Here is an 11638-nt window from a genome sequence, read left to right on the forward strand (position 1 = left end):
CCCCGCCCCCTGAAGGCCCGGCCCCAAGCCACGCCCCCAAACCCACCAAGGGTCGGCATAGGATCCTGCTTCACTCGTCCCGCCCCCTCTTCGGTCAGACCACGCCCACCTAGCCTCCACCGGCCCAAGCCCCAGAAGGCCCCGCCTCCGTCAAGCCACGCCCCCATACCCCCAAGCCTTGGCATAGGTTTCTGCTCGGGCCGTCCCACTCCGGCCACGCCCACCGGGCCGCCGCCGGCCCCGCCCCCATAAGGCCCCGCCTCCCTTCGTCCTGGTCCCAGGACTGGGGAAAGGGGCGGGGCCTCGGGGCGGGGCTGCTCCCGCGTCGGGATCCAGCCACAGCTCCCTGCAGAGGCGGCGGGGTTTTCTTTCTTTTCTGCGCCCCACCTCCCATCTCCATGGAGAAGTAGAAGAAAGGGCGTGTTGCCAAATGGGGAAACTGAGGCTGGAGCGGACGCAGCCTCCTGGGGAGCGGGAGGTGCCTTGTTTTCAAGGTGTTCCAAGCACTTCCCGCTTTCGTGTCTCCTCGCTGGGGTGCATTGCCCGCAGGCGGGAGCAGCCTTTGCTGCTCGGAGGAGGAAACTGAGGCGGGGCAGGGCTGGGGAATCCCCAGGGGTTTCCTCCCCTTGGCGTCTGGGGGAAGCTGCTCCCCTGCTTCCTCCCACTTTGAGTGAGGGGAGTGGTCAGGGACAGCACCTCTGCCAGACCTGGGATCCTTGTCATGGTCACACGCACTGGACTAAGGCACCGAGCCGGCCTCCAGGGCTTTGCTCGGCTGGGCCCTCAGGAAGAAGTCTTTACCTGGTTGGGACCCCTCGAGGACAGCCAGGTGGCTTCTGGGCTTGCTGAAAGCCCAGGAGCACAAAAGTCTCCTAACCCCCAGCCATCTGGGCCCTGAATAAGGCCTGGGTGTGGACGGCCAGCTGCCCAGCAGTGCAGGGCCGTGGTGGGTAGTCAGCCACCGTCCCCAAGGATCATGCAAGCTGGACAGGGAGTTCCCCAAGACCTGGGATGGTCACCCTGACCCCTCACCTTGCCAGGGGCTTCCTTCAAGGGGACAAAGTGTGAAATCATGCCAGCTCAGTTACAGTTGGTCCTGAAACCAGGTTTTCCTGACCCTCGGGCAGCAGCGGCCACAGAACCGGAAAAGCTGGCAAGAAAGGGAAAGCTCAAGAAGCGAGTGAGTCGGGACGACACCAGGTGGACGGACATGGGACAGAGTGGGAGGTGGCTGACCCTGAACTCAGTGGCCATAGTTGCACCCAGCAGGGAAACCTATCACACAAGTCACCATGTGGCCAGCCCCAGAGCCTTCCCTAGCCACACTGGCTTGAGGCAGCCTTTGTGGAGGTCCCCTGGGGCCACCAAAGATGTCCCAACCAACACCTCACAGGACATTCTTTCCAGGTCCCCTCAAGCCAGGAGCCAGGACACCCCTGATCCTCCCACCCTGCCCTGCACGGCTGCCCCTGCCACAGTGCCAGCCTCCTGAGGCCACCCTGCCCTCCGGCCCAGGGGATCTTTCTGGCAGGCAGTTTGCCCAGGCTGTCCTGTGAATAAAGTCCAGGCCCCTTTATCAGGCCCTGCCAGGCCCTGTTTATTGTGGCCTCTCCCTAGCCACACCCTGCCACGCTCTGTTCCAGCCTTTGCCACAAGGCTGCCTGCACTGGACACCCCTCCTCCAAGACATGACTCCGCAGCCCTCAGGGCCACTGATGGACACCTGTGGACCACCCTGCTCCTCCCCAGCACCCCATGTCCCCATCTGGCCTCAACCCTCCTTCTAGGGCTGCCTTGTGAACACTGTGTCCTGTTCCTCCACCATCAGACATGGAGCCTCTGCCACCAGCTCCTCCACCACGACAGAGCCTGTGCTGAGGATGGAAGTTATAACAAGTGGCCTGGTGGCACTGGGTCCTCTTCTGCCCACCCCCCAGGGCACCATCTTCTCTCCACTGCACTATTCCCAGCACTGAGTGCAAATTCTGACCCAGGGGCTCCATGACAAATCTCATCCCTACCCCATCCCCTCCGCCCAGACAGCTACTTGGCTCCTGTGCTCACCGGTGACAATCTCTGTGGCCGGGAGAGGTCGGGTGTCAGGGAAAAGGCCCAGAAAGTTCAGCCCAGAGTCACTGCCCAACTCTGAGACCTTCCTGACCGCCTTCACGTCAGCTCCGCTCCTCGTCTGTGAAGGCGGTGACAGGACCCTGCCCAAGGGTCCCCACAGCCTCCCACACAGGAGGCACTCGGCAAATGCAGAGCGGTGGGCTCACACTCGAACCTGTGTGGGTCGCAGCCCCGAGGCTGGGGTGCAGCTCCACACCCCAGACCCCTTAAAAGTCTGCTGAGTCCAGCCTGAGACCAACAGAGAGACAGAGACAGAGAGACAGACACAGAGCAGCACAGAAATGAGAGACGAGGAGAGAGACACAGAGACAGAGAGCAGATACAGACAGGAAGAGCAAGACAAAGGAAGTTTGCTGGGAAGTCATTAAATTTTCTTCACGAGCAAAGTGGTTCTTATCTGAGGTAGAAAATTCACAAAGGCAAAAGAAGAAAATGAAATCTCCCTCCATGTGCCCTCCCCACACACGGGGCTGCTGGCTATGCCTGACAAAAATGTTAAATATAAAAATGAAGACTTATGCGGGCACCAGCGGCTACACCTGTAATCCCAGCTACTCGGGACGCAAAGATCTGGAGGATCTTGGTTTGAAGCCAGCCTTGGGCAAACAGTTCATGAGCCCCTATCTCAGAAAAAAAAAAAATCACAAAAAAGGACTGTTGGAGTAGCTCAAGGTGAAGGCCTTGAGTTCAAACCCCAGTGTCACTAAATACATACATTAACTACTTTAATTAAAATTAAAATGAAGACTTGGGAAATTGAGGCAGGAGGACCACAAGCTCAAGGCCAGTCTGGACTACATAGCAAAACTGTATCTCAAAAACAAAAAAAAAAACCCAAAAAACCAGGCACTGGTGGCTCACATCTGTAATCCCAGCCACTTGGGAGGCTGACATCAGGAGGATCGAGGTTCAAGGCCAGCCTGGACAAAAAGTTTTCAAGACCCCATCTCCAAAATAAGCAGAGCAAAATGGACTGGCGGTGTGGCTCAAGTGGTAGAGCTCCTGCTTGCAAGCCCAAAGCCCTGAGTTCAAACCCCAGTCCCACCAAAAAATAAAGACACAGAAGAGACGCCTGCCTCCTTCTGAGGTGTCCACAGCAAACGTCTCATGCATCCCTTGGGGTCTCTCAGCACCTGCGCCTTTCCATTTTTGCAAGATGTGCCCCCTCCTTGGGTGACCCAGCCCTTTGGGGGCATGGCTCCTATGGGCCAGAGGAGGACAGGGCACAGCTGGCTCCATCCGGGTAGCAGGGGGAGCCCTGGGGAGCAATGCAGATGGGATGAGAGGGAGGAGCACCTGGGGTGGACAATGCCCTGTTCGGAATACAGGAGGGGAGGCAGAGCTCAGATTCCCACCACAACCCCACAGGCAATGTCCTTCAAGATGTCCCTGCACCCCCCCCCCCCAGGGCTGCTTATATAGCCAGGAGAGGGGGCGTGGCAAGGGTGTGTGCACCAATCATGGCGAAGGACTTTGGCCAATCACAGCAGCCCTCATGCAAATGAAGGACCGTGTTTGCACCAATCACAGCCCTTCTGCTGGGCCCCCGGGGCAAGTGCGCCCCCTCTGGCCTTGGGCGGAAGTGGCCATTGCTTTCCTGAGGCTCTCCCTCCTCCCCAACCCTCACTCAGCTCCACACACGCAGCTGGCTGAGTCTCAGCCCTCTGCAGACCCCGCTGCCCACAGGCTGCATGGACATGGTCACCTCGCTCCCTCCAGGGCCAGGACCCCAGAGCCTGGGCAACTGCCCTACCCTGCACCTCCTCCTGCTCACTCTCCCCCATCACCCTCCTGTCTGTCCCACTCAGCTTGGAGACAGGGACGCCCTCCTGGACCCGTGCTGGCCACACTTGAGCCCTGTCCCCTCGGGGGACCACTCCCTCTGAGACAGAACAGAGGGACCCAGCTCTCCCTGGGGCGCTGGGGCAGGAGTTAAGCACTGCTAAACACTGCTGAATCACTGAGGATGTCAAGAAAAGGCTTTGTCGTAAGCACTCTTCTTTTAATGTTTAGTTTTCTTTTAAATAAGCTGAGATGCTCCCGGGCTGTGACTCCCTGATTGACAGCTGTTGACACCTTCCCTGGTGCCCCGCCTCCAGTGGAGGACCAAGCAGCTGTCTGGACTGTCCTCAGGGCTGCCTGGCTTTTTAAAACACTCTTTGGACGCCTTCAGGAGGAAGCCACACTGCTCCAGAAAGCTGTGCTAGCCATGACTGTTTCGAGCGGCTGGCGCTGGACTTTGCCATCTCAAGCCTGGGAGAAATCTGATGACCCTGCAACCGCTTCCACCCAGGGCCAGAGGGGGCGCACTTGCCCCGGGGGCCCAGCAGAAGGGCTGTGATTGGTGCAAACACGGTCCTTCATTTGCACGAGGGCTGCTGTGATTGGCCAAAGTCCTTCGCCATGATTGGTGCAAACACGGCCCTTCATTTGCATGAAGGACTGTGCCACGATTGGTGCACACACCCTTGCCACGCCCCCTCTCCTGGCTATATAAGCAGGCTGTTTGGCTCACTTTAAGCAGGCAGTGTGGCCTGTGCTGCGCTGTGCTGTTGCAAAATCAGCCCTGGTAACAGGGCTTGTCTCAAGTGGTCTCCTGTCTACTTTTGATCTTTGTTGGAGCAGGTCAAGCTGGTGAGATGACAGCAGCAGCAATGAGAGGCAGATGAAGGATAAAATTGAAAAGTGGGGGAGGGGAGGCAGGGACAGCGGAAGGCAGCAGAGAGGAGAGACGCGGCTGGATAAAGACAGACAGATGGCAGTAGAGAACCAGGGACGAGAAACCGCAGGTTCTGATCCGGTTATTGGAAGAGCTCCTTTTGCTGCCAGGCCTTGAGGGCCAGAGACCCGGTCAGGAGCCGTCACACCAGCAGGTGCCATCACTGCGGCCACCTCTCCCTGCTGCTGGAAGCTGAGGATCACGGTGGCTGCCAAGTGCCAGGGCTGCTGGTGGTCAAAGCCCAGGGTGATGGGCCTCCAGCCTGGGGACGCAGAGCCCCAGCCTCTGGCTTCTAAGGCTGGGAGCAATGGCCCCTGGCTCTTAGGGCCTGGACGGGGACCACCAGCACCGGGAGAGCTTCCGGTCACCCACTCAGGATTTGTGTCCAGGTGAGCAGGGGGACCCCGGCCAGCTGACTGGCCACACCTCATCTCACAGACAAGTTTCTGCCTTCCATCTTAGTCAAGCAGGAAGTTCCCACAAGACCCAAGAACAGCTGTCTGCATCCACTGTCCCCAAACCTTGTCTGTCCTGGAGCCTGTGCCACACAGGTTCCCACCCCACCACGCCACACCTCTGACGCCAAAGTCACCCTGTGTCCTCTGCCAGGCCCACAGTGCAAAGCCTGACTTTGGCCATCTTGTCTGTGGTCCCTTCCTTGGCCACCTCCAGGACCAAGTTCATGTTCTGGCTGACAAATCCCAAGTGTTCACCTCTGGCCTGTTCCTGAGGTGGGCTCGCAGACCCAGCGCCTGCCTCCCCGATGCCTCCAGCCAGGCAACTGAGTTCCACGTCCCCCAAACTGAACTCCGGGCCCCACCCCACCCCACCCCACCCCACCCCAGCTCAGAATCGCCCACCAACAGCCCAGCAAGCCGAGGCCACTTGGTCCTGCTGGACAAAGCTGGACAAGCTGGGCTCCTTGCCTACCCTCCTCTTGTGGACCAAGTCCAATCCAGCCATAAGCCCTTTTGGATTTGACCTTCAGAATGTGACCTGAGACTGTCCTCTGCTCACCACCCCATGGAACCGGGTTTATGCCCTCTTTACCAGCCTGGATTTCTATAGGAAGCTTCTAAGGAGGTCATTCTTGTGCCTGACCCCTCTGTCCACCTTTAACAGTGGGTGTGAGGTCACCCCGGCTCAGTCCCTACTGTTTCCATCCCACTCACCATCAGAGCAAGGGCTCACGACATCCCACTCCATCCCCTTTGTGACCTTCCCTCCTCCGGCCTCAGGACCTTTGCACTTGCTGGGGTTTTTTTGCCAGACTGGAAACCTCTCCTCTTGGATGTCTGACTGTCTTGTTCCCTTGTGGTCTTTAGTTATTTACTCAAGTATCACCTTCTCCCTGAACCCTTTCCCTACCAACCCACTTACACAACCCCAAATTCCCACCCCTGCCTCCCTTCACACTGCTCACCCCTCGACAGCCCCTGGAGGTCGGGGCGTCGACTGTCAGTTCCCTGCTGTGTCCCCAGCCCGCACCCAAGCTCAAGTATGCAGTAGGTGCTCTGTAAATGCTTGCAGAATGAGGGAATCCCCAGGACGACTTTGGATCTTTTTCCTCCTCCCTGGCTAGAGTGGGTCTGCTGGCCCCGTGGTAAAATTAAGAGCAAGACCTAGACGGCGGAGGGGTGCAACGCCCCAAATCCAGACAGCAAGCTGGCCACGACCCCCCGCCCCACGAGGGGTGGCCGTGCCACTGGGATTTGGAGCCTGCGGGCTGAAGTCGAATCCTGACCCTGACCTAGTGCCCCAGGGGACATGTGGTGCATGAAAACAGGGCGTGAGTACGGCCATCTTAGTCCAGAAGCTGGGAATGACTTCCCAGGAAGGGGACATCAGAACTGAGACCAGACGGACACGGAGAGGCCTCAGGAGGAGGAAGGCGCAGGGGGGCAGCCGTGCAAAGGCCCTGTGACAAGAATGACTGAAGGGGACAGGAGGCTGGGGATGGTGACCCGTTCATGACCCGTTTCTCATTGTGACTGAGGAAACTGAGGCTTCAAGGGCAGCAGAGCCCTCGAATCAGCCAGGCAGGAGCCACGGCCCTGACACACGGAGAGGGCCAGGGAGCAGTGCGTCCACCTGACATCCTGTCCTAGTGGCCACTCCGGCTGGGCCAGGACTTCCCAGTCAGCCTGTTTCCTCCCACCTCTCAAAGACGGCACAGGGAGGGGGGGACCCCAACCCACAGGCTCAGCGACAGACAGAACTGGGGACCAGGGAGGGGCAGGACCCTCTCTAAATGAGCGATGCTCATTTCAATCCAAAATCAGCTCTGAGCCAGGTGCCGGCGGCTCACGCCTGTAATCCCTTCTACTTGGGAGGCTGAGATTGGGAGGATCCCAGTTTGAGGCCCGCCAGGGGAAATAGTTCGGGAGACCCTGTCTCCAAAACAACCAGAGCAAAATGGGCTGGAGGAGCCGCTCAAGTGCCCGCTCTGCAAGTGTGAAGCCCTGAGGTCAACACGACAGCCACGGCCACCCAAGATGGGCGCAGGGGAAAGAGGGGACACCAAGATGGCGGAAGCAGAGGGGGTACAGCCAAATATCCAACAGAGGTGACTGCTCAGAGCCTTGGTGTCCTGACGCACTGTGACCCCGAGCAAGTGCCACGCCACACGGTGCCTTCCAAACTGACCCACCCACGGGTCCCCCTTGCATGGCTGGAGGTCACACCAGCCTCGAAGCTGAGTGTCCATGGGACGTCCGCCATCCCCAAGGCCATAGTCAGTCAACCAACGGTTCACGGCCACCCCGTCTTAAGGCCCCCGCTAATCACTGAGGCCCCGCGCACGATGCCCACGGCCAGCACGCGGTGGACAGTGCTCCTCTCCCCGCACGCACGGGTGACTTGCGGCCTGCCCCTCCCCGGGCCTCGGGAGACGCCGGCCGGCGCGGCCCCGGTTTACATTTCATTATGAGCGGCTTCGCAGACACCGCTGACTCGCACATTCGTCTGCTCCATTATTAATGGCTTCCCGAGCAGCACCAGCCCCGCGTCGCGCACGAGGCGTCATAAATATTTGATCCAGCGGTTCTGGTCCGGCATTCATCATTTATAACGGGTTACAAAAACACTATGAAACATTTACCAACACTTATGGATCATTTTCAGCTACCACGATGTGTGATAAATACACGATTAACCCTCCTCACGCCACTTAAAGAAGTCCCCTCGTCCTGGGGCCCGGCCCTCCGAGCGCACGGGGAGTGGACGAGGAGGTCACCAAGCGGCAGGGCCCCGGATGCCCGTTCTGCTGCTCTGGTTGCTGTGTGTCCTCGGGCGGATGGCCGCACCTCTCTGTTCAGGTGCTGGGCGCGTTGCATTCTGGGTGTCGGTCGTGGACCTCCCGGCCTCAGACTCGTTCTCTATGGTCTCTCTACTGAGGCCCAGACAGGCTGTGTGCGAGGCCACAGCCAGGGACAGGTGAACTAGGGACCTCCAAGGTCATCCGCCCACTCATCCACCGTGGCCTTACCTGGCCACCCTGACACCTCTCTGGCTGATGCTCCGTGACCTGTCGGTTCTGGGTCCCCTGCATGGTGTGACCAGGGGTGAGATGGCCCTGGAGGTCCCCCGCAAAGCCTCCAGAACCTATGTCCCCGGGAGTCTGGACTTTTTAGCCCAAGTCCTCCCTGTCTCCGTGGCCGGGACCTTGGGTGGGCAGGGGCCAACCTTGCTATTTAGGGGAAGTGGCTCCTCTGGGACTGGGACCCCTCTCCTCTCTGGGCCCTGGTCCCCATACCTGTGGCAATGGGAACCAGACCCTCCCTGGACAAAGGCCCAAGGGGCCCCTCCATGTGCCTGGTTCCCTCTCTGCCTTTTAGGCTGGACTTCAGACCAGGAGGCTGAAAGCGAGAAAACCAGGGTTGCAGGGCCCCAACCTGTCACCCAGTGATGCCAGTGAGAGCCCTGTGTCCCCAACTGCAAGCCGATGAACTGAAGGACTCACTTGGAAAACTCTTGTTCATCCCCCAAACCCACTTAATGTGCCATTTTCTCTGACTGGCCCTTCCCCGACACCCCAGGCAGAGCTGGTGTCTCCAGTGTCCAGGCATCGGCCTCAGAGCCCAGCTGGACCTGGCACTAAGAGAGTGACCTTTTGGGTCTTGACCCATGAGGGGCGTGGAGAGAAAACTGGAACTTCTAGTTGGGTCTGTCGTCAGACTTTCTAGCAGGTCACTTCCCAGGAGGCGAGGGGCTGAGGTCCCAGGAGGCGTCCAGCCACACTGTCACCCTGCAGAGCTACCTGGAATGACCCCTCCAGCCTGGCCAGGCTACATGGGCCAGTGCTCCAAGCTGCCCTCAGGAACGGAACAGGGAGGGACTGGCCTGCTCCCCAGCCCTCCCGCCATGGGCAAACGTGGGCTTCCTTGCCCTGGGGGACCCCTGTGCTGAGGCAGCCACTGTGCACTCCTGGCCTCTGCCTGGCTGTTTGAAGGCCAGGGTTGTCCCTACCCTACCTGAGCCTCCACTGTGAGGCTGGGAGGGGCAGGTGAGCTCCTCACCACGGTGACATCCGCCCTGCCCCACCTGGCAGAGGAAGTCCTGGGACCGGCCGGGACAGAGGGCTGGAGAGGCAGGTTTTGGACCTGGCTCACTCGCCTCCCTAGAAATGAAGGGGTCCGGGGGGTGGGGGACGGGGTAGGACCCTGCACACCAGCTCTGCTGGTCTCCCTGGAGCACGCCGACCCCAGGACGTCCACCATCCCAGAACAGGCCATGGGGTCAACTGAGCACCCTGTGGCCAGTCCCTGGGGTCTCTGGAGTGTCAGACAGGGAGCCGGGGTGCAGGCTGTGGGTGACTCCTGTGCCCCACCTGTTGATTCTGGGCCAACACTGTGATGCCCCTCACCTGTGCTCCTGAAGACACCCCTCCCACCCTAGCCAGGCATCCCCCTCCCTGGCACGGGTTGAGTCCACCTGTGGACATGTCCATGCGGTCAGGTCCTTTGTGTCAGTGGCCTGGGGCAGATGAGTCACCTCAGGCACGGCCCGGTATCCTTGCTCAGCACACATGGAGCAGGGGGCCCCTTCTCTGTGCCCTCACCACCTGCCGCCCATCGTGTGCGGTACCTCAGTGACCTCCACCCCAACTTCATGGTCCAGCAGGTGTTAAGTGCAGCCCTCAGGAAGGGGACCGGGCTTCCCTTAGGATGCCTAGGGGTCACAGGCTGCTGTGAGCCAGGCATCAGCCATCCCTGTCCCTGTGGAGGCAGGACACACTGGGCCTCCAGGCTTGGCCACCGCCCCAGCTCCCAGAGCCCAGACCTGAGCAAGTCCTGAAGGGGGCGCTGGATGGCACAGTCTGACTGCGTGGCCAACACCTGGCCTGTGTGGACAAATCGTGAGAACCTGGGAGGTGCCTTCTGCGAGGCCCAGGGAAGGGTACGAGGCAAAGGCCTCAGGTTTAGGCCCAGGGTTGGGGGGGTGCAGCCAGGCTGCAGTGCGGGACACAAATGACAGCTGACCACACCCCTGGCCTTCTGCCAGAGACCACAGGACTGTGAGGGGTTCCTCTGCCACTCGCGTGGCCTCTGTACCTGCTGCTGCCCACGTGACCACACATCCCACCGCACACACCAGGACTCGGGGATCCACACCCCGCCTGGGCCCAGCCCCTTGCCTAGCAGCGTCCCTCCTGCCATCCCAAGCAAGTGACAGCCCTACCCCTTACCAGCTGTTAACCTGTAGCCCCCCAACCTCCTTTGGAGCCTCAGTTTCCCCGTGTATGGCAGATGACGTAGCTGAGAGCAGGTGCCCAGTCTGCTGCAGCAATGGACATTTGTGAGCACCCAGTCCTGCCAGCTGAGAACACGCCACAGCCCGTGGCCTTCCTTCCCCTCCCCCTTCCCTGCCACATGAAGGTGCCACCTGTGCCGTGAGCAAGGGAAGGGGGTGACTTCAGCCTTACAACTTCCTCAGGCCACGGTGGGAAGGAGCCAGGACTCCTGCGTCTGCCCCACACCACCGAGCCCGTGGTCCCCTTAACACCCATGGCATCAGGAGGTGAAACACCAGAGCAGCGGTGTGACAGACATGGCCCCCAGCCCCACTCCTTCCCAAATGGGAACATGCCACGCTCCCCACCAGGCAGCTCAGGCCTGGGCGAGGTGGCAGCACGTGGGGTAAATGGACACACTGATGGCCTTTCCCCAGCTCGAGGGCAGGGCGCTGTGCAGGTGGCAGGATGCAAGTGCCCTGCACGTGGCGAGTCACAGGAGGGCTCAAGCCCTCCCTGGCAGATGGGAGGCGCGGTGTGCGTGGCACCCAGGTGGCAGCCTCTCCATGCAGTTGCGGGGCTCGCCCTCCACCCCAGAAGCAGCCGTCTGGCTCCAGGCACCCCATGTCGGGCCAGCAGATGACCCTGCAGTGAAGACCAGGACAGCGAGCGCTCCTGAGGGTTGGGCAGGGCAGCAAGCCGGAACTGTGGGTGCCAGGATGGAGCCGGCTCAGCTGGGCATGGGCGGGCAGGCCAGGCCCAGCAGCTGAGACTGGGGGCTGTGGACGTAAGACTGCAGGCCCAGGGCGGGCAGCTGCTCAGATGCCTCCAGAGGCTGAACCTCCTGGAAGCCCGGCTGTGTGCCCACCCTGGGTCGTTTTGTGGGCCACAGTGCCCCCAGGTGGTCACAAGGGGAACAGCACCAGGGTAGAACTGCCTGAGGCTCCTGCCTCGAGCTTGCTGGGGGCATCAGGGGCACCAGAATGAGCTGGGAGATGCCCCGCACAAGGGGAAAAGGCCATTGGCTGCCCTGAGGACAGTGATGGGGCCAGCTCTGC

This window comes from Castor canadensis, chromosome 6 (assembly GCF_047511655.1).
Source record: "Castor canadensis chromosome 6, mCasCan1.hap1v2, whole genome shotgun sequence".
NCBI classification, from domain to species: Eukaryota; Metazoa; Chordata; class Mammalia; order Rodentia; family Castoridae; genus Castor; species Castor canadensis.